The following is a 21,235-nucleotide window of genomic DNA, read 5'->3' on the forward strand; positions in this document are numbered from 1 at the left end:
ATCTGTTTGTTTCCCTAGACTGTAAGATCAGGACTGATTTTTTAAAATGTCTGTATCCCCTCATTTGGCAAAGTATTTTGCACATAGTATGTGCTCAGTATTTATACATGATTTGCTATTGAATGTTTCTTGGGGATCAGTTTATTATGAGTAAAAATTAGGAAAACTTTATTACCAGCAAAAAGTAGGGAGGAAGTTAGGAAAAATTATCACTAAAAATGTTAGCATATATGACTTCTTCTTGATACTTTTAATTTTTGTAATAATTGATTTTTAGTATATCATAAAAACCCTATTTCTTATATAATTAAAAGGTAACTTCAGAACATAAAAACTTACAAGAATATCACAAGTATCTTAGTCCATTCGTGCTGCTATAACAAAATACCATAGTGTGAGTGGCTTATAAACAACAGAGATTTATTTTTCAAAGCTCTAGAGGCTAAGAAGTTCGAGATACGATACTGGCAGATGCAGTGTCTGGTAAGGGTCTACTTCCTCATAGACAGCTGTCTTCTCATTCTAACCTCACACGGTGGAAGAGCTGAGGGTTCTCTCTCAGGCCCATTTTATAATGGCAGTAATCTTATTAATGAGGGGAATAACCCTATAATCTAATAATCTCCCAAATGCCCCGCCTCCCAATACCATCATTTTGGAGGTGAGGAGTTCAACATATGAATTTTGGGGGAGCATAAACATTCAGACCACAAGAACAATAATTTGTTTGTTTATATTAAAAGGAACCATCTTCTCTGCCTCACAGTTTTCCTACCTGGCTCTTAAAATAGAAATATGTTTCTGTCAGAACTATAGAGTCAAGAGGAAATTTCATCTTTCTTTCTGCCACTTTCCCCAAGTGGAAGGAGTTTTGTATTTAATTGGTGATTTGGGGAGAAAAACATAAAACCCAAGCCATTTCTTGCCATCGTTTTCAAATCTTCCCACCCACAAGAAATTATATTCTGCTCAGTTCCTCAATATATGTCATAAAATAAAAACACACGGATCAGGGCCTATGCTTGTCTTCTAGAACAGGCCTGAGGCCTAACTCTCATTCTTTCTACTGTTGATCTCACCAAACAGAAACAGTGATTCTACACAAGTCTATCCATCTTGCAGACTCAAATTCTCCTGTGGTGAGTCATCACCCATTTGGACTTAGGAAGTATTTGACCAGCTTGGCCAACATGGTGAAACCCCATCTCTACCAAAAATACAAAAATTAGCTGGGCATGGTGGCAGGTGCCTGTAATCCCAGCTACTCGGGAGGCTGAGGCAGTAGAATTGCTTGAACCCAGGAGGTGGATGTTGCAGTGAGCTGAGATCACGCCACTGTACTCCAGCCTGGGTGACAGAGTGAGACTCCGTCTAAAAAAAAAAAAAGAAATATTGAAAAACCTGGTCATGGTTGTATATTATAATACATCCAGTCAGCTTTATCTTAGGAAGCTTTTTTGAAATGAAGTCTCACTCTGTCACCCAGGCTGGAGTACAATGGCATAATATCACTGCTCACTGCAGCCTCTACCTCCTTGGCTCAAGCGATCCTCCTACCTCAGTCTGCCAAGTAGCTAGGACTACAGACATATGCCACATGCCCGGCTAATTTTTCAAACATTTTGTAGAGATGGAGTCTCCCTATGCTAGGCTGATCTTGAACTCCTGGACTCAAGCAACTCTCCCACCTCGGCCTTTTGAAGTGCTGGGCTTACAGTCATGAGCCACCATGCCAAGCCGAGAAGTTGGTATTTTATCTTTTTGACTTCCTATCAATTGGGTCTGAATTCAGGGAAGAGTTAAGATGTGTGAGCAGCTATCACTGCCTAAGCCCCATTAATGACAGGATAGTAATACATTTTTATTATTATTATTATTATACTTTAAGTTTTAAGGTACATGTGCACAATGTGCAGGTTAGTTACATATGTATACCTGTGCCATGCTGGTGTGCTGCACCCATTAACTCGTCATTTAGCATTAGGTATATCTCCCAATGCTATCCCTCCCCCCTGCCCCCACCCCACAACAGTCCCCAGAGTGTGATGATCCCCTTCCTGTGTCCATGTGTTCTCATTGTTCAATTCCCATCTATGAGTGAGAATATGCGGTGTGTGGTTTTTTGTTCTTGCAATAGTTTACTGAGAATGATGATTTCCAATTTCATCCATGTCCCTACAAAGGACATGAACTCATCATTTTTTATGGCTGCATACTATTCCATGGTATATATGTGCCACATTTTCTTAATCCAGTCTATCATTGTTGGACATTTGGGTTGGTTCCAAGTCTCTGCTATTGTGAATAGAGCCACAATAAACATACGTGTGCATGTGTCTTTATAGCAGCATGATTTATAGTCCTTTGGGTATATACCCAGTAATGGGATAGCTGGGTCAAATGGTCTTTCTAGTTCTAGATCCCTGAGGAATCGCCACACTGACTTCCACAATGGTTGAACTAGTTTACAATCCCACCAACAATGTAAAAGTGTTCCTATTTCTCCACATCCTCTCCAGCACCTGTCGTTTCCTGACTTTTTAATGATTGCCATTCTAACTGGTGTGAGATGGTATCTCATTGTGGTTTTGATTTGCATTTCTCTGATGGCCAGTGATGGTGAGCATTTTTTCATGTGTTTTTTGGCTGCATAAATGTCTTCTTTTGAGAAGTGTCTGTTCATGTCCTTCGCCTACTTTTTGATGGGGTTGTTTGTTTTTTTAATGCCACATATCTACAACTGTCTGATCTTTGACAAACCTGAGAAAAACAAGCAATGGGGAAAGGATTTTCTATTTAATAAATGGTGCTGGGAAAACTGGCAAGCCATATGTAGAAAGCTGAAACTGGATCCCTTCCTTACACCTTATACAAAAATTAATTCAAGATGGATTAAAGACTTAAACGTTAGACCTAAAACCATAAAAACCCTAGAAGAAAACCTAGGCATTACCATTCAGGACATAGGCATGGGCAAGGACTTCATGTCTAAAACACCAAAAGCAATGGCAACAATAGCCAAAATTGACAAATGGGATCTAATTAAACTAAAGAGCTTCTGCACAGCAAAAGAAACTACCATCAGAGTGAACAGGCAACCTACAAAATGGGAGAAAATTTTCGCAACCTACTCATTTGACAAAGGGCTAATATCCAGAATCTACAATGAATTCAAACAAATTTACAAGAAAAAAAAAGTAATACATTTTTAAATAGGTAACTCTAACCAAAAGTAGTTGTTTAATGAAAACCTAAGTCTAGCAAAAGAAATAAACTTAAATCTTGCCAGTCTAACAATAAGGGAATAAAATATCCCAGCAGCCAAGTGTGGCAGCTTATGTCTATAATCCCAGTATCTTGGGAGTCCGACACAGGAGGATTGCTTGAGCCCAGGAAGTCAAGGCTAAAGTGAGCCTTGGTTGTAGCACCATGTTAAAGCCTGGGTGACAGAGTGAGCCCTGTCTCAAAAAAAAAAAAAAAATTTGTTTATTTATGAATGCCTACTGTGTGCAAGGCAGTGTTCGGAGGAGAAGTTTAAAGAATTAGAACACTAATACTTTAAACAAAAGTTACCTGGTACTCTAATTTTATTGTTTGAGTTTTGAATTGCTATAATGATCAAGGCAAAGAAATATCATAATTATAACATTTGAGTGCTTATGGCTTGTCAAGTGAGCAGTTTCCTGCGAAACAATATCTGATTGAATCCCCAAAACGACTCTGTGAGACAATACATGAGAATAGTCTAGGTTATGCTGCAGTTGGGAGAAAAAGCAAATGTTTAACAAAAAGTTAGCTCTGGCTGCAGGCAGCTCTCCAGGCAACCGTCTTCCATGCAACAACGTGATAATCCAGGCAGCTTCAACCTTGTGGTGCTGCCATCTTAAGATGAATCTTTTTCCATGGTTGCCACAGTTGGGAAAGAAAAGAATTTCATATTGACCTTTTACTTCCACATCCTGAAGGTGACACACATAAACTCTACAGTTTTCACTGGCCAGACCAAGTCACATGGCTCCATTCAGTTGCAGGATCACTGAGGAATACAGTCAATCCACTGAGTGGCCAGAAAGGAAAGAGAAGTAAATGTTGATTAACAAAGCAATATGTAGCATAAATAGCTATTATGACTGTTGTTTTTATACAGGTGAAGAAATGGAGGCTTAGAAAAATTAAGTTATTCATCCAAAGGTACATATAAGGTAAGTAGGGGAGCCTCATTATGTGGACCTATCTGACTCCAGAGCTTGTGCTTAACTTCTATCGTCCATTACCTCCCAGCACCGCACTGGAAACCTGGCAGAACCTAGCCACCACTAGGGATATTTAATTCAGTTCATATACATTCGGTTCAATTCAAATCAGCATATATTTGCTAAATGCTTTCTTTTTGCCAGGCATTGCAGCTGCATCTGGAGGAGGGTTGAGCTATTTCACCATATAGATCTCCTACAACTTTGAGACTGTGATGTAAAGAAATAGGCAACTGTGATGGTTATTTTATTTGACAACTTGGCTGGGCTGTGGTACCCAGATATTTGGTTAAACGTTATTCTGGATGTTTTGGGGAAGGTGTTTTTGGATAAGATTAACATTTTAACCAGTGGATTTTAAGTAAAGCAGATTACTTTCCATAATATGGACAGGCCTCATCAATCGGTTGAAGGCCTTCATAAATCAAAGACTGACCTCCCCAGAGAAAGAAGGAATTCTGCCAGCAGGTTGCCTTTGGACTCAAGCAGAAACTGAGTCCCCACAATCATGTGTGCCAATTCCTTGAAATAAACATCTATATCTATAATATCTATATGTATACACATTCTGTTGGTTTGGTTTCTCTGGACAACCCTAACTAATATAACAAGCTTAAAAATTAGTTCTATAAAACAGGGCTAAGAAATGATACTTTATTATACTTTAAGAACAAGATCCTCTGCAATCCCTATTTACTTTTATCTTTGAATGTTAAGTAAAAATAGCAGAATTCTAAAATAACCTACAGAAATAAGTCAAGGTTCATTATATTTTCTATAATACAAGAAGTTTTACAAAGCTATTCATCATAAAATACATAAATTTTTGCAAGGAACCTTGTGGACTGAAAAAACAGCCAAAACAAATCTGCCACATACAGGCCCCAGAATGTGGTTTTATAATCTGTCTACTTAGGAAACTGTTCCAATTATCTTCACAAATTCAGTATTGTGAGAATGTGTCTAGGTGTTAATTATCATTTTAGAAGGAAGTCAGCTCTCCTACACAGCTAAGAATGCTAACAGTCTCCAATTTTAACTTGTTCTCTTATACAAGATGCTGTTTTGGGAAGTATTTAGTTGCCCTCTGCTGGCCATACAATTGCAGGATTCATTTTTTTTAAAAGTTCTCAGTAGATTGCAGATGATAATGATAAACTTCTGAAGAGATGCATTCAACTTTTTCATCAGATGAATTCACAATAGACTTCCAATGCTCAACTGAGATATGTAAGTTAATCAAAAAAAATTTTTTTTTCCCCACCACCTGGTATAGGATGAAATGTTCCAGCAGGAAGACTTTCAGCTAGATCAGTGGGAGAACAGGATGTGATGTAGGAGGAGTGACTGAGGGGCTTCACAGGCTCCCTTTCTTTCTTCTTTAACTTTTGTTTTAGGTTGAGGAGTACATGTGCAGGTTTGTTATATAGGTAAGCTCATGTCATGGGGGTTTGTTTTACAGATTATTTCATTACCCTGGTACTAAGCCTAGTACCCAAAAGTTATTTTTTCTGCTCCTCTCTCTTCCCTCACCCTCCACCCTCAAGTAGGCCCCAGTGTCTGTTTTTCCCCTCTTTGTGTCCATGAGTTCTTATCATTTAGCTCTCACTTATAAGTGAGAACATGCGGTATTTGGTTTTCTGTTCTGTGTTAGTTTGGTAAGGCTAATGGCCTCTAGCTCCATCCATGTTCCCACAAAAGGCATGATCTCATTCTTTTTTATGGCTGCATAGTATTCCATGGTGTCTATGTACCACATTCTCTTTATTCAGTCTACTATTGATGGGCATTTAGACTGATTCCATGTCTTTGCTATTGTGAATAGTGCTGCCCAAAATTCCTAGACACAACATTCTTTCTATAATACTCATGTCATATTTTATGTCTCTCCATATCCTTTTTAAAACCATGTGGAAATAATTTACCAAATTGAGAGGAAAAAAACATTCGTTCAAGAATCTTAAAAACTATATTTTTATCCTGTCTCTGCTACTACCTCTCAGGCTAATCTTCAGCAAGACTCTTTAACTTTTGGCAGTGATAAATATGTTTACAAATTTTGATTTTCATTCCCAAAAGTTTCTTCATGCTATTTTGTAATTTCTTCCTCCTGCCACTCTTGGGACTTTCCCATCCTCAAGTAACCACTGATCCACTCTCTTGTCACTGCAGATTAATTTGCATTTTCTTAATAAGAAAATTATTTTATTTTATTTATTTATTTTTGTTTTGAAACAGAGTTTCGCTCTTTTTGTCCAGGCTGGAGTGCAATGGCGTGATCTCAGCTCACTGCAACCTCTGCTTCCCAGATTCAAGTGACTCTCCTGCCTCAGCCTCCCAAGTAGCTGGGATTACAGGCATGTGCCAACATGCCTGGCTAATTTTGTATTTTTAGTAGAGACGGGGTTTCATCATGTTGGCCAGGCTGGTCTCAAACTCCTGACCTCAGGTGATCTGCTGGCCTCTGCCTCCCAAAGTGCTGCGATTACAGGCATGAGCCATGATGCCTGGCCGAAGAAAATAATTTTTAAGCTTACTAGTTAAGACACTTTATAAAATGAAATATGGAAAAAATGTAAATGCTTTATAAATATTTTTAAAAATTGAGTTTCCCTATCTTGAAACCTGAGGTAGCAGTGTGATGCGGTGGTTAAAAGCTTAACCTTGGGGCCAGGCATGGTGGCTAACACCTGTAATCCCAGCACTTTGGGAGACTGAGGCAGATGGATCACCTGAGTTCAGGAATTCGAGACCAGCCTGGCCAACATGGTGAGACCCCATCTCTACTAAAAATTTAAAAATTAGCCAGGCATGGTGGTGCGTGCTTGCAATCTCAACTACTTGGGAGGCTGAGGCAGAATAATTGCTTGAACCTGGGAGACAGAGGTTGCAGTAAGCTTAGATCGCACCACTGCACTCAGCACTCAAGCTTGAGCGACGGAGCCTCAAAAAAAAAAAAAAAAGCAAAAAGCTTAAACTTTTAAGCCAGCAGATGCAAGCCTAGGTCTTGGGTCTTCGCTCTGTTATTTACTAGCTGTATGATGTTGGGCAAGTTACTCAACACCCTGAGGTTAACAGTTTCCCCATGCTTAGAGAAACAGATAATAATAGCATCTATCCTCGTAAAGATGTTGTGCAATTGCATACAAAACACTTATCTCAGTGCTGGGCGTGTACATACAAAACCTCAGGGTTGACTACCAATGGTAGTCATCTATCTTTAGACATTTCAAAGAGCATCAACTTAATTCTAAGAAAAGGAAATGAGAACCCTGGCCATGCAGCCAGTGCAATCCTAAGGCAATCCTTTTAGAAATGTTTTGTGAGGATTATCATAGTTCACTGTGTCAGACATGGTATCCAGCTGACTCTGACTCAAGCCCTTTTCTTAAGCACCCCATTGGTTTTCTTTCCTCATAACTCTTTCTCCAAGTGTCATGGTATCCCTTTCTTTGTAATTCCATTCCTCCCCCTCAAACATATGACCTGACAGTCATCTCATTTCACCTTTGTGATTTGACATATAACTTGGCCAGAGTAGAGTGATAGTCATCACTCGAGATGGCAAGCATGGTGGAAATAGAGATAATTGAAGAAACAAGGCTTATTTGTGAAAAATGTTCTTTAATAGTTTTATCCCTTATATTCAAGTACTTCTGTTGCTCTTTTTTGAGCTCTGCCAGGTTTACGCTTCTTAAAGTTCTCTCCCTACAATGGAAACTACTTGAACCCCACTTGCCAGCCTAGCCCAATTTAGTATCTTGGGCCAATTCTAATTTTATGAAAGAGAGAGTTAAGATGCTGTATCTTGAAATTTGTATAGAGAAAGCACCTTTAGCATGCTTTCTTCCATGAACTTTTAGCACTGCCTCATTATAGTCTAGAGAAATATATGGGTAGGGAGTAATTAATTTCTGAGGAGGAGAACCTCCTGCCTACCATCCCTCCTAACTTGTAGCATACCATTTATACAAGTTTATTCTCTTCTGCTATCTTAGCCTGGCTTCTTCCCTGAAATCGGAGTCTGAGACAATAACTTATGTGCGGATAGTTGATTTTGGGAAGAGATCCCAGTGAATAGGAGTGAGGGGCTAGGAAAATTAAGACACGAAAAGAAGGAAAGCTAACTCAAGAATACATTAATCAATCTGAACATTGTTTTAGGTAACCCAGGCTCATTTCTCTGGATCTTTGAATAGCTACCTAGAATTGTCTGCCATCCCCCAATGTGGCAGACATATCATAAGGTAACCCCCAATGATCTCTGCCTTCTGGTATTAATGACCTTCTTTATGCCCCTCACTGTAAGACTGGGTAGAACTTGTGAACTGCTTCCAGCCAGAAGAATAAGGCAAAGGTGATAGGATGTTACTCCTATGATGTAATGTAATACATGCATTGCAATATATGACAAATGTGATGGGATATCACTCTCATGATTATGTTATATTATGTAAGAATCTGTCTCGATAGCCGACTCACTCTCTCACTTTCCTGCTGGTCTTGAAGAAGCAAGTTGTTATGTTATGAACTGCCTATCAGAGAGGACCATGTGGCAAAGAAATCAGAGGTGGCTTGTAGAAGCTGAGAGCCAACAGAAACAAAACAAAACAAAATCTTGAAGCTCTCAGTCCTATGACTGTAAGGAAATGAATTCTCCCAACAACCTGAGAGAGTTTGGAAGAAGATTCTTCTTTCTTCAGGCTTTCGGATGGGAACATGGTCCAACCAACACCTTCACTGTAGCCTGGAGAGACCCCAAAGTAGAAAACCCAACTAAGGTGTATCTGGACTCCTGACCTACAGAAAGAGAGATAGTAAATGTGTGTTATTTTAATGTGTTCAATTTGTGTTAATTTGTTACATCGAATTGGAAAACTAATAAGAGATTTTGGTGCCTAGAGGTAGAATGCTGCTGTAATAAATATGTAAAAATATGTCTGTGGCTTTGAAACTGATGAGTGGACAGAGACTAGAAGAATGCTTGAAAAGTATGGTAGACAAAGCCCAAATCACTGCGAACAAACTGTCAGTAGAAATGTGGATATTGAAGACTGCTGTTGAGGACTCAGAAGGAAGTAAGGAACATGCTATAGGAAACTGGAAGAAGGGAGATCCTTGTTATGTACTGGCATAAAGCTTAGTGAAATTATTTCTTGCAATTATGTTGAAAGCAGAACTTGTAAATGGATGAATTTGGTTATATAGTTAAGGAGATTTCCAAGCAAAGTGTTGAAGAGGACAACTGGTTTCTTCTTGCTACTTACAGGAAAATGCAAGAAAAGAGACAAATTGAGAGAAGAACTATTAAGCAAAAAGGAATCAAGACTTGATAATTTAAAAAATCCTCATCCTCCCTAGATGGCAAAAAATATTAACAGTTGGAGATGGCTTTTGGGCACTGTCAGAAAAATCTACTCTAGAGAAAATGCCCTTGAAGTTACTCTACAATCTTTTTTAAAGCCCCAAAAAGAACAAAGGTCAGAGTACTCAGGGGTATTTCAAGAGACGGCCCTTAGATTTGAAAAGATCTAAGGGTATGCCTCAGATCCTCTCAATCACACTATTAAGCCTCTAGGAAGCTTAAAGGAGATGGAATTATTTTTGAAACAATCTGTAGATGTGGCCTTTTTCTGATAAGAGTGAATGCCACTGAAATACAGAAAGAACCACAACATTCTTGAGAAAATTATTTCTGCAGAAACAGTGCCAACTTGGAATAAGACAGACAGAAAGACTAGAAAATGAAAAGAGGCTGTCAGACCTCCAAAATTTTACTGGCAGAAAGAAGGCTGATAAAACCACTCATCTGCAAACACATGCTACCTTCCATGACAAAGGAAGAATGACTCAGACGGTAGAACCAAGAACCCAGAAAGCAGAGCCAAGAGCCATGAAGAATCATTCCCAAGCCTAGAAACTTGATTAAGGAACTTCCAATAAATCCAGTTGTATTTCAAAACTGCTATAGACCAGTGACTCCTTTTTACTACCCATTTCCCCTATTTTTAAAATGGAATGTCTATAGCTATTATCCTGTGTCTGTCCCACCACTGTATGTTGGGTGTGTTGGAGGCAGATAACTCATTTCCTCGGTTTCACAGGTCCATAGTTAGAGAATAATTGTGTCCAGGAGCTTTACTTAACAGGTTATACGTAGGAGGCTCATCTGCACCTGGACTTGATTCACATGGTGAAATTTTAGAATTTGAGCTGATGCTATAATGAATGAAACTCTTGGGAACTGATATGGTTTGGCTCTGTGTCCCCACCCGAATCTCATCTTGAATTGTACTCCCACAATTCCCATGGGTTGTGGGAGGGGCCCTGGTGGGAGATAATTTGAATCATGGGGGAGGTTCTCCCATACTGTTCTCATGGTAGCAAATAAGTCTCACGAGATCTGATGGTTTTATCAGGGGTTTTATCAGGGGTTTCCACTTCTGCATCTTCTTCATTTTCTCTTGCTGCCGCCATGTAAGAAGTGCCTTTCACCTGTCACCATGATTCTGAGTCCTCCCCAGCCATGTAAGTCCAATTAAACCTCTTTTTCTTCCCAGTCTCAGGTATGTCTTTATCAGCAGTATGAAAACGGACTAATACAGGAAACTTGGAAGGGGAGAAACCATATATTTCATATGGGAGGGCCTGAGGAAAGACTGGCAGACAGAACCTAGGCTGATTCTCCAATGACCCCCACTTTCTGATATCAATGCCCCTGTTAATTACATCCCATGAATATGGGAGGAATCTGTGAAGCATCTAACTTATAGAATATGGCAAAGGCAACAGAATGGCATTCCTATGATAACATTATGTTATGTAAGACTTCATATTGCTAGTAGACTCTTCTGCTAGCCATGAAGAAGCAAACTGCTATGTTGCTGCCTATGGAGTAGACCACATGGCAGGCAACTTGAATGGACTCTAGGAGCTAATGGCATCCTCCAGCTGACAGCCAACCAGCACACTAAAGCTTTCAGTCCTATATCCTCAATGAAATAAATTCATTCAGCAAGCCACATGAGCTTGGGAGCAGATAAGCTTCCCAATGAGAACACAGCTCACCTGATGCATTGACTCTAGCCTGTAGAGACCTGGAAGCAGAAAATCCAAATAAGCTGTGTCTGTACTCTTGACCACAGAAACTGGGATATAATACATGTTATTGTTTTAGGCTGCTAGATTTGGTAACTTGTTATGCAGCAATAGATTACAAGTGCAGTCAAAGATTGTCCCAGAGAGTGTTAACTTCTTTACTCTTCCAGGTTGTACATGCCCAAGTGCAGAGTGGGTTCTCATTGGCATCCATGCCATATCATCAGAGCAGCACAGGTTTTGAAATGATAAATATGTGGTACAGTTGCACAAAACTGGTTGCCATAGCAATAGTTGGTATAAAAGGTAGGCTGAAAGGATGTGAAAAAGCTTATTCTAGTTTTTCTCATCCTGGCTAGCATTTCAGGGAGTGTGTGTTGCTTGACTGGGTGGGGGCAACCAGATCGTCATCTCTGAAGGGTCTGAACTCTAATTCTTGCTCTTCAGTGAGTCTTAATTATTACAATTACCCATTTATACTTATCACCAGACATGGAGCACCAAGGGATAACTCAGTGAATCCTATGTGTTCCATGCATCGGACTTCCTGTCTCCATTGGGTAGCAGCAACTCTATTTCATATGGGTAATCAAGGTCAGTTATCACCACCAAGATAGTAAGTGTTTTCACTGATGGTCCACTGACACAAGTGATCTAAAATGATCATGTGGTAGTTATAGTTTCCAGTTCAATGGAGACTTCATGTGTGCCCTCATAGAAGTCCCCTTCATACCAAACAAGTGCTTCTAATCCTGAAAAGCCTAAGAATGCACAGATAGGAAGCCCAAATGCACAGATAGGAAGCCAAATTCTGCAACCACCCTTTGGTTCCTGGACCTGTATATTCTGGCTATTGGAAACACACCACTATAAATCAGCTATACTTTTTTTTTGTTTTGTTTGAGATGGAGTCTCGCTCTGTCACTTAGGCCGGAGTGCAGTGGCGCAATCTCGGCTCACTGCAGCCTCCGCCTCCCGAGTTCCAGTGATTCTCCTGCCTCAGCCTTCTGGGTAGCTGGGATTACAAGCACAAGCACACGCCACCGCACCCAGCTAATTTTTATATTTTTAGTAGAGACAAGGTTTCACCATGTTGGCCAGGCTGGTCTCAAACTCCTAACCTCAGGTGATCCGCCTGCCTTGGCCTCCCAAAGTGCTAGAATTACAGGCGTGAGCCACTGTGCCCGGCCATCAGCTATACATTTAATGCACCTATCTTATTCTTGAGAACAATACCCTATCCCTTTGAAGTGTTAGTCCTGAGTGGATTCCTTGGCTAAGTCTTTATTAGATTATTTCATTGTTCCATTAAGATGGCCAATTTCATGTTTATGCCCCATTATTACACCTATTTTATCATAAAATGGGCTCTTTGATATTAAAAAATTAGGTAGAATTCAATGCCAGTAAATCAGGCATTCTGTAAGTTCTTGTACGGTGGGTGGTGCTGACAAAGGCACCTACAACAGTGAAGAAAAATGCATACCCGTAATAGGTGTCAATTCTGATAAGTACAATTTGCTATCCCCTCCAGGGCTGAAAGAGTCCAATATAATCAATTTCCCACTGAATGGTTGACTAGCCTTCTTAAGGGATGGTGCCATAATGAAGACTTAGCATTTATCTTTGCTGCTAATAGACTGGACAAGCAGCAGTGGCCCAGGAGAGAGGGAGTTCATGCTATTAGATCATTCACAGCCTTTATCCCTGCCACTATGGCCATGTAATTATCATGGGCCCATTGTGTAAACACAGATATTGCTGAGAAGAGAGACTGAACGATTTCTACTAGACAAGTCCTGTCTACTTGGTGGTTTAGTGCTTTCTCTGCAGTATAGGCTCTCTGATAGGCATTGATGTAGCACACAAATTTCTGCACACTTTGAGCCTACTCCAGTGGTCTACCCATACATTTATTCCTTGGATATTTTTATTTCCCATCTTCCAGTCTTTCTCCTCTAGGCCCGTCTGACTAACCAACCAAGCCAACTGCTGTCATTCAAAGGTCCATGTACATCTATACATCAGGCCTTTTCTTCCTTTATAGAAAGTAATGGATCAGGTACACTGCTTACGGATCTGCAGTTGAGAGAATTTCCCTTCAGGAATACCCTTAAGTAGGGTGGTTGTCTAGCAGCAGTCCATTTGGAGTTAGCACCAACATAGCACCAACAGATTGAGATGACCTTTCTGTGATTAAGATTCCATATGCTATTTTGCAACATCATGCATTTAGTCATTTGGAAAATAATGCTTCATTGAGTTATGCATATCTTCCAAGTGCTGACAGATTTCATGTTGAAATACCCAAAAAAAATCACATTTATTATTGTCACCACTGATCTCATCAGAAAATTTTTGAGGAATCAAGAAGCTGCCAAATTCACAGAGGTAGATATGAGTTTTTAAAAATTCTAAATTTTGTTTGAAAGCCCAAATGTTATCATTGGCAACAAACGCTGTGAGTTGTTTTCCTTGAAGTGACAGGCTCACTTATTTTTGAGAAAAGTTCTGACACATACCTAAGTCTGAATAACTATAGTTTGTCTGTCTGTCATTCTTTCAAGTAAAGATAATTTTCCATGTAAAATAGTGGCTTGTTTAACTCACAGCTCAAGCACAAAAATCATTTTCTTTGAGATAGCCTTAGAACTTTGGTGTGCAACAGGAATACATTATGCATTTTGTCTCACAGAATTTTAAAAAATACATAATCAAGGGTTGAGATTTAATAAAATTAATCATGCTATTTTATCAAGAATAATATTAAATGAAACTGTCTTGTTGTTCTGGGATATAGCAGTAAATAATTCAATGTCTACTAGTACACTTTTGGTACCACTGCCTTAATTTCTGTTAAAGCACCAACAATTTTACCCACCATTGCCTTTGTTTCATAGTGAAAATGTCAACTCACTGAGAAAACCAAGTAATGTCTCAGTATTATTGTTAAAATAGTTTTGATCTTGTATATACTTGAAAGGATCTTGGAAATCCCCTGGGGTCTACAGACCACATTTTATGAACCATGGTCAAGAGAAAAATCTGAGTCCTATGTGATAGCAATCCACTTTTCACACAATTTGCCCCTCTGAGAAGAGTCTGTGCTGTTTTCACCAATCCTGGCTTTGATGCCTCTCTCATTGGCCTTTTCTGCTTGCTGATATCATGACCATAATATTCCATTCTCGGTTCTAGTTCCGTTTCCCATGTCTAACCATTTATTCTTGTCATCAAAGTAAAGATTCTTTGCCTCTCTTTGTATCTACTTGATCAAGTCTCACACAAATCTTTTAATGATTCTATTTTAATTCTTGATCTTTTGTTACCAAACAGGCCCTTCAGGATAGAACTTAATTTCATTCATTATTCTTTTATTCATACATTATTTATTTATTTAAAAAAAACATTTTCTGCAGACCTACTATGTCATTTCCCAGAGAGATAGCATTTGCTTTTGGCCTTAAAGGGTGACATTATTTGGACAGGTTAAATGCGTTTAAGTTTTTCAAAATATAATAAATAATACCAGATTTATGGAGGTAAAAACAACAACGATAATAGGGAGATTGCTTAGGGAAGCTCAAGGAGAATGCACACAGTGAGTAATTAAAGACAAAGCCAGAAAGGCATTGCAGCATCATCTCATAAAGTATGTTGAATGCTTGAAGTTTATTTTCATAAGCAATAGGGAGCTACTGGAGATATTTGAGCAGAAGCAGAAGTAATGGTGTGAAACAGGCTCAATATCAGAGTTTGCTTAAGATTTATATGGAGGAAGAATTTGGTGGGAAAAAATAAACTTGAAGCAAGAAAACCAGGTTGGAGGCCTGAACTAGGTAGGTAGGCACAGAAATGGAGATGGTTGGAGTTAGATTTTGAGTGCAAGTAAGATCAGTAGGCAGTGGTGAAGGAGAAGTTTTTGTCAAAAATAATTACAGTTTCAAGCATGAATTACTAGGAGAATGGTGAACTATTAATAGAAATCAGATAATCAGAAAAAGGAACAGTTTGTGTGAGGCAAGATGATGAGTTCAGTTCTCTACCTGTTAGGCATATAAGTGGCTATACTCGGCGGGGGCCTATTTGTAAATTTTATACCATTTACAAGAACTGGAACCTAACAGATACTAGAAGATTGTGGTTATAGTTACACTGGCTTGATATGTCTCTTTGCAATATAAATATATTAAAGTGCAGTTGTTATTTTAATTTCCTGTAGAGTTTTTCTCTGGACAAATGTAGCAGGGATATATAGCTCTTCTGTGGTTCATACGTCACAAAGATTGCTCTTATAAAATGATATAACTTATTGAGTGAGTGTGTATGTCAGTTATTATGCTAAATTTTACGTATTTTACATCAACTAATCCTTACATCAGCTCTTTGGTATTAGTATGTGGATTTTTACAAGAGAAATCAAGATGCAAAGAGGTTAAGTAGCTTTCCCAGGGTCAAACAGGAAGCAATGTAATGACATTTGAACCCAGGTTCTGAATGGCCCTTCTCTTTTGACTCTATACTGATAAAGTACCTATTTGCCTCCTTCCCTTTTCCTTTTCATAGAATGAAAGGACATAGTGCCTGTTAGCCCAGACTACTGGTCTTCACTCTATGATTGTATCCAGGGATTCATTTAGTGCCTGCTTAGGAGATCTGTCTTAGGAAGGGCTTGTGATCAGCGGCTTTTCTTGGGGCAACGACTTTCCTGAGAGAGATATTAAGTAACAAAATTATTTAACTAAAAAGTCACCCCTTAAAAAGAGCAAATAAAACAGTTTTGAATTATAACTATACTAAAGTCATTAAGAAATAATAAAAAGCTACATAAGGTCCTTTGAAACCACTTTAAATTTAGACAAACAGCAGAGAATGCCCTTAATAGCAAGTCTGAAGATCAAAGTGTGGAACTCTTCCTAAAGGAAACACAGAGGATGAAGAGTCTGGAGATTAATGTTGCAGTTGGCTGATGCTCCAACACAGAGTGCAGTGAGCAGGGATTCACCAAGAGGAAAGATACATCTGTGCTACAGGCTTTACATTGCACTGCCTGGCACTTGGTGAATTCTTAATATATATAAGTTCCTGTCTTTCTCCCCTTTTGTATTTTACAAAATGTTTTTCCACATCTCATTGTATTTACTCTATATAGTAAAAAGAAAACCCTGATGAATAAACTGTTATCATTCCCATTACAGAGGTACATAAGCCTTTACTTGTTGAAGCTGAGAATGGCTGGATAATTCTGCAGCGCAATCTCTCCAACCTGAGTGTTCTGGTTTTGCGCTCTCCCTGTAGGACTTTATCATCTGTTCCCTGACCATTGTGCTGTTAACAAAGAGTGAAGGTTTTTCCGGTAGGAGGGGTCTTTCTGGTTGGAGTCCGAACTGAACATAGATCTCACATAAGTAAAGGCCCATGACACGTTTTGTGTAACACTATTAAACTTCCTTCATGCAGTAGCTGAGGGCATTACTGTTAATCCCTTGATGCCTAGGGTTGTGTGGGAGACATCTTTTATAGCAAAGAAATACTAGCTGTTTTACTTCACAAAATTATCAAATAAAGCCTCATGGAAAGTCTCAGACATGAGATAGAGCTTTAAGGACTGGTAGGATTTGTATAAACCACAGAAGCTCTGAAGGTTTGTCAGACATGAAGAAAAGCAAAAGTGTGGTGTGATCATGTTCCACAAAGGAGACCTATCTGCCAACAGCATGAAGGGAAATGAAGAGGAGATAAGATTAACTAGATCTTCAAAGTTCAAATGGTGGAAGCTGTCAACCACGAAAATTTTAAATTTTGGCCATAATCCAGCAATCTCCAACGTTTTTGGCACCAGGGACTAGTTTTGTGGAAGACAATTTTTCCATGGACTGGGGTTGGGGGGATGGTTTTGGGATGATACAAGCACATTACATTTATTGTGCACTTTATTTCTATTATTATTACATTGTAATATTTAATGAAATAATTATGCAACTTACCATCATGTAGAATCAGTGGGAGCCCTGAGCTTGCTTTCCTGCAACTAGATGGTCTGATCTGGGGGTGATGGGAGACAATGACAGATCATAAGGCACTAGATTCTTATAAGGAATGTGCATCCTAGATTCCTCACATGCACAGTTCACAATAGGGTTCCTGCTCCTGTGAGAATCTAATGCCACCACTGATCTGACAGGAGGTGGAACTCAGGTGATAATGCGAGTGATGGGGAGCGGCTATCAATACAGATGAAGCTTCTCTCACTCACCCACTGCTCACTTCCCGCTATGCAGCCCAGTTCCTAACAGGCCATAGACCTGTACCAGCCTGGGGGTTGGGGACCTCTGCTGTAATCTTTTTTTTTTTTTTTTTTTGAGGTGCAGTTTCGCTCTTGTTGCCCAGGCTGGAGTGCAATGGTGCAATCTCAGCTAACCACAACCTCCGCCTCCTGGGTTCAAGCAATTCTCCTGCCTCAGCCTCCCTAGTAGCTGGGATTGCAGGCGTGCACCACCACGCCCGGCTAATTTTTTTTTATTTTCAGTAGAGACACGGTTTCTCCATGTTGGTCAGGCTGGTCTCAAACTCCCAACCTCAGGTGATACGCCCACCTCGGCCTCCCGAAGTGCTGGGATTACAGGCGTAAGCCACCGCGCCCGGCCTGCTGTAACCTATTTAAGAAACATTTGGTCCCCTCCCACCACCCAAGATGCTGAAAGGAAAGAAGACCAAGGGGAAGAAGGTGGCCCCAGCCCCTGCTGTTGTGAAGAAGCAGGAGGCCAAGAAAGTGGTGAATTCCCTGTTTGAGAAAAGGCCTAAGAATTTTGGCACTGGAGAGGACATCCAGCCTCAAAAGGTACCTCACCTGCTTTGTCAAATGCCCCCACTATATCAGGTTTCAGCAGCAAAGAGCTATCCTCTATAAGCAGCTGAAAGTGCCTCCTACAATTAACCAGTTCACCCAGGCCTTGGATCGCCACATAGCTACTCGGCTGTTTAAGCGGGCCCACAAGTACAGACCAGAAACAAAGCAAGAGAAGAAGCAGAGACTGTTGGCCCAGGCTGAGAAGAAAGCTGCCAGCAAAGGGGACGTCCCCCACTAAGAGATCACCTGTCCTTCGAGCAGGAGTTAATACCATCACCACCTTGGTGGAGTGCAAGATGGCTCAGCTGGTGGTAATGGCACACAACGTGGATCCCTTTGAGCTGGTTGTCTTCCTGCCTGTCCTGTGTCATAAAATGGGGTTCCCCCACTGCATTATGAAGGGGAAGGCAAGACTGGGACGTTTAGTCCACAGGAAGACCTCCACCACTGTCGCCTTCACAGAGGTTAACTCAGAAGACAAAGGAGCTTTGGCTAAGCTGATGGAAGCTATCAGGACCAATTCCAGTGACAGATATGATGAGATCCTTTGTCACTGGGGAGGCAATGTCCTGGGTCCCAAATCTGTGGCTCACATTGCCAAGCTGGAAAAGGCAAAGGTGAATGAACTTGCCATTAAACTGGGTTAAGTGTGCACTGTTGAGCTTTCTGTACATAAAAATAATAAAAATAATACAAATTCTCCTTCAAAAAAAAAAAAAAGAAACATTTGGTTCTTAAGAGGGGGAGAAATTATTTACAAGTAAAGCCACATTACCTTGCCCAAGACATGCTCTTGCATCTTTACTTCAGGCTCCTTTATTCTGCAAAAGGAGAGGTGAGGGAAGCACAATGACTGAGTAACACGAAACCACAGGCCTCAAATTTTCTAAAAGAGCATAGCAAGCAGAGCCCATAAAACAGTACAGGTGAATTTTTCTTCCCTCCAACAGTGTCTGACAAGAATCCTAGAAACAGGAACATTTTCTTACTGTATTGAATTCAAACCCTAACAAAATGAGAAGACTATATGCATTAGTCTGCTTAGGCTGCCATAAAAAAAAAATACCATAGACTGTGTGGCTTAAATAACAGAAGTTTATTTTCTCACAGTCTGGAGGCTGGAAGTCTGAGATTAGTGTGCCTGCATGATCGGTTTCCAGTGGGAATTCTCCCCTTGGGTTGAAGAAGTCTGCCTTCTTCTCGATATATTCGCTCACATGACCTGTTCTTTGTTCAAATATGGAGAGAGAGGGAGTAAGCTCTCTGGTATCTCTTGTTATAAAGGCACTAATTCATCATGAGGGCCTACCATGTAATCCTAATGTCCTCCTTAAGGCCACATTTCCAAATAACATCACATTCGTTGTTAGGACTTCAACAAATGAATTTTGGGGGAAACACAGATATTCAGTCTATAACACCATATAGCATGAAATGATTGAATAGTGCCTCCTAATCTCTGTCATAACCACCAATAAAAAACATGATGAGGCTGGGCATGCTGGCTCATGGCTATAATCCCAGTGCTTTAGGAGGCCAAGGCAAGAGGATCACTTGAGCCTAGGAGTTGAAGACCAGCCTGAGCAACATAGCAAGACCTTGTATCTATAAAAATTAAAAAAATTAGCAGGGCATGGTGGTACTTACTGGTAGTCCCAGCTACTCAGGAGGCTGAGGTGGGAGGGTCGCTTGGACCTGGGAGATGGAGATTCCCTTAATCCCTGATTGTACCTCTGCACTCTAGCCCAAGAAACAGAGTGAGACCCTGTCTCAAAAAAAAAAAAAAAAAAAAAAAATTAACGAATATCTTTTGAGATTTTATGCTAGGTGTAGGAGATACAAGAAAGGCTATCTCAAGGAAGTGAAAGTTCTATCTGCCTGACTGTGAAGGCATTCCATTAGTAAAACTTTTCCATTTTTCACCCTTAATGTCTAATAATGCTGTCTCCTTTGCCTTCTAATATAATCTCACCTGAATCCCCTTTCTGTTAGCATCCCCGTTTACCTCTTTTTCCACTTGCACCAATTATAGAATACCATCATCTCTTACCATTGAAGGCTATCAAAGGAACCTGTGGGTTTTTCCACTGAAAAGAATTTCTCTGCCATATTGTATCTCAGCTGACATAAAACAGGCCCATTCATTTCTGCTTCAGAAAGCAGACGGCTGCATTTTCTTTGACCTGAGCCTTTATGAAATCACTTGTGAAAACTAATCCACTCCCTTAATAACCCATTAATCCATTAATCTATTAACTTGTGAATGAATTAATTCATTAATGAGGTCAGAGCCCTCATGACCTAATCACCTCCCAAAGGTCCCACCTCCTAATACTGTTGCACTGGGGACCAAGTTTCCAACACATGAACTTTGGGGAAACATATTCAAACCATAGAATACCCATAAGGCTTAAAAATCCTGTTTTAGAATATGGCATGGTAGAGAACTGAACATAAAGACCCTGATCCAATAGCTTTTGGTCTAAGACTTGTCTTTAAGTGTTAATACGAGATTTGTGTTTAAAAAAACGAATTCAGGCTGGGTGTGGTGGCTCATGTCTGTAATCCCAGCACTTTGGGAGGCCGAGGCAGGCAGATCACCTGAGGTTGGGAGTTCGAGACCAGCCTGACCAACATGGAGAAACCCCATCTCTACTAAAAATACAAAAAATTGGTAGGCATGGTAGTGTATGCCCGTAATCCCAGCTACTCGGGAGGCTGAGGCAGGAGAATTGTTTGAACCCGGGGGGCGGAGTTGTGGTGAGCTGAGATCAGGCCATTGCACTCTAGCCTGGAGAACAAGAGTGAAACTGTGTCTCAAAAAAAAAAAAAGAACAAAAACAAAAGACAAACAAACGAATTCAGCCGGGCACAGGTGGCTCATGCTTATAACCCTAGCACTTTGGAAGGCCAAGGCAGGCGGATTGCTTGAGTCCAGGAGTTCAAGGCCAGCCTGGGCAACATGACAAAACCTTGTCTCTACAAAAAATACAAAAATTAGCTGGGCATGTTGTTGCGCATCTGTAATCCCAGC

The 21,235-nt window shown here is 40.1% G+C and overlaps 1 pseudogene; it reads left to right on the forward strand.

Moving 5' to 3' along the window:
• The first annotated feature begins 18,045 nt into the window (after positions 1-18,045).
• Positions 18,046-18,848, forward strand: LOC129009798 (large ribosomal subunit protein eL8-like; annotated as a pseudogene).
• The last annotated feature ends 2,387 nt before the right edge of the window (positions 18,849-21,235 follow it).

The sequence above is a fragment of the Pongo pygmaeus genome, chromosome 10, assembly GCF_028885625.2.
Source record: "Pongo pygmaeus isolate AG05252 chromosome 10, NHGRI_mPonPyg2-v2.0_pri, whole genome shotgun sequence".
In the NCBI taxonomy this organism is placed as follows: Eukaryota; Metazoa; Chordata; class Mammalia; order Primates; family Hominidae; genus Pongo; species Pongo pygmaeus.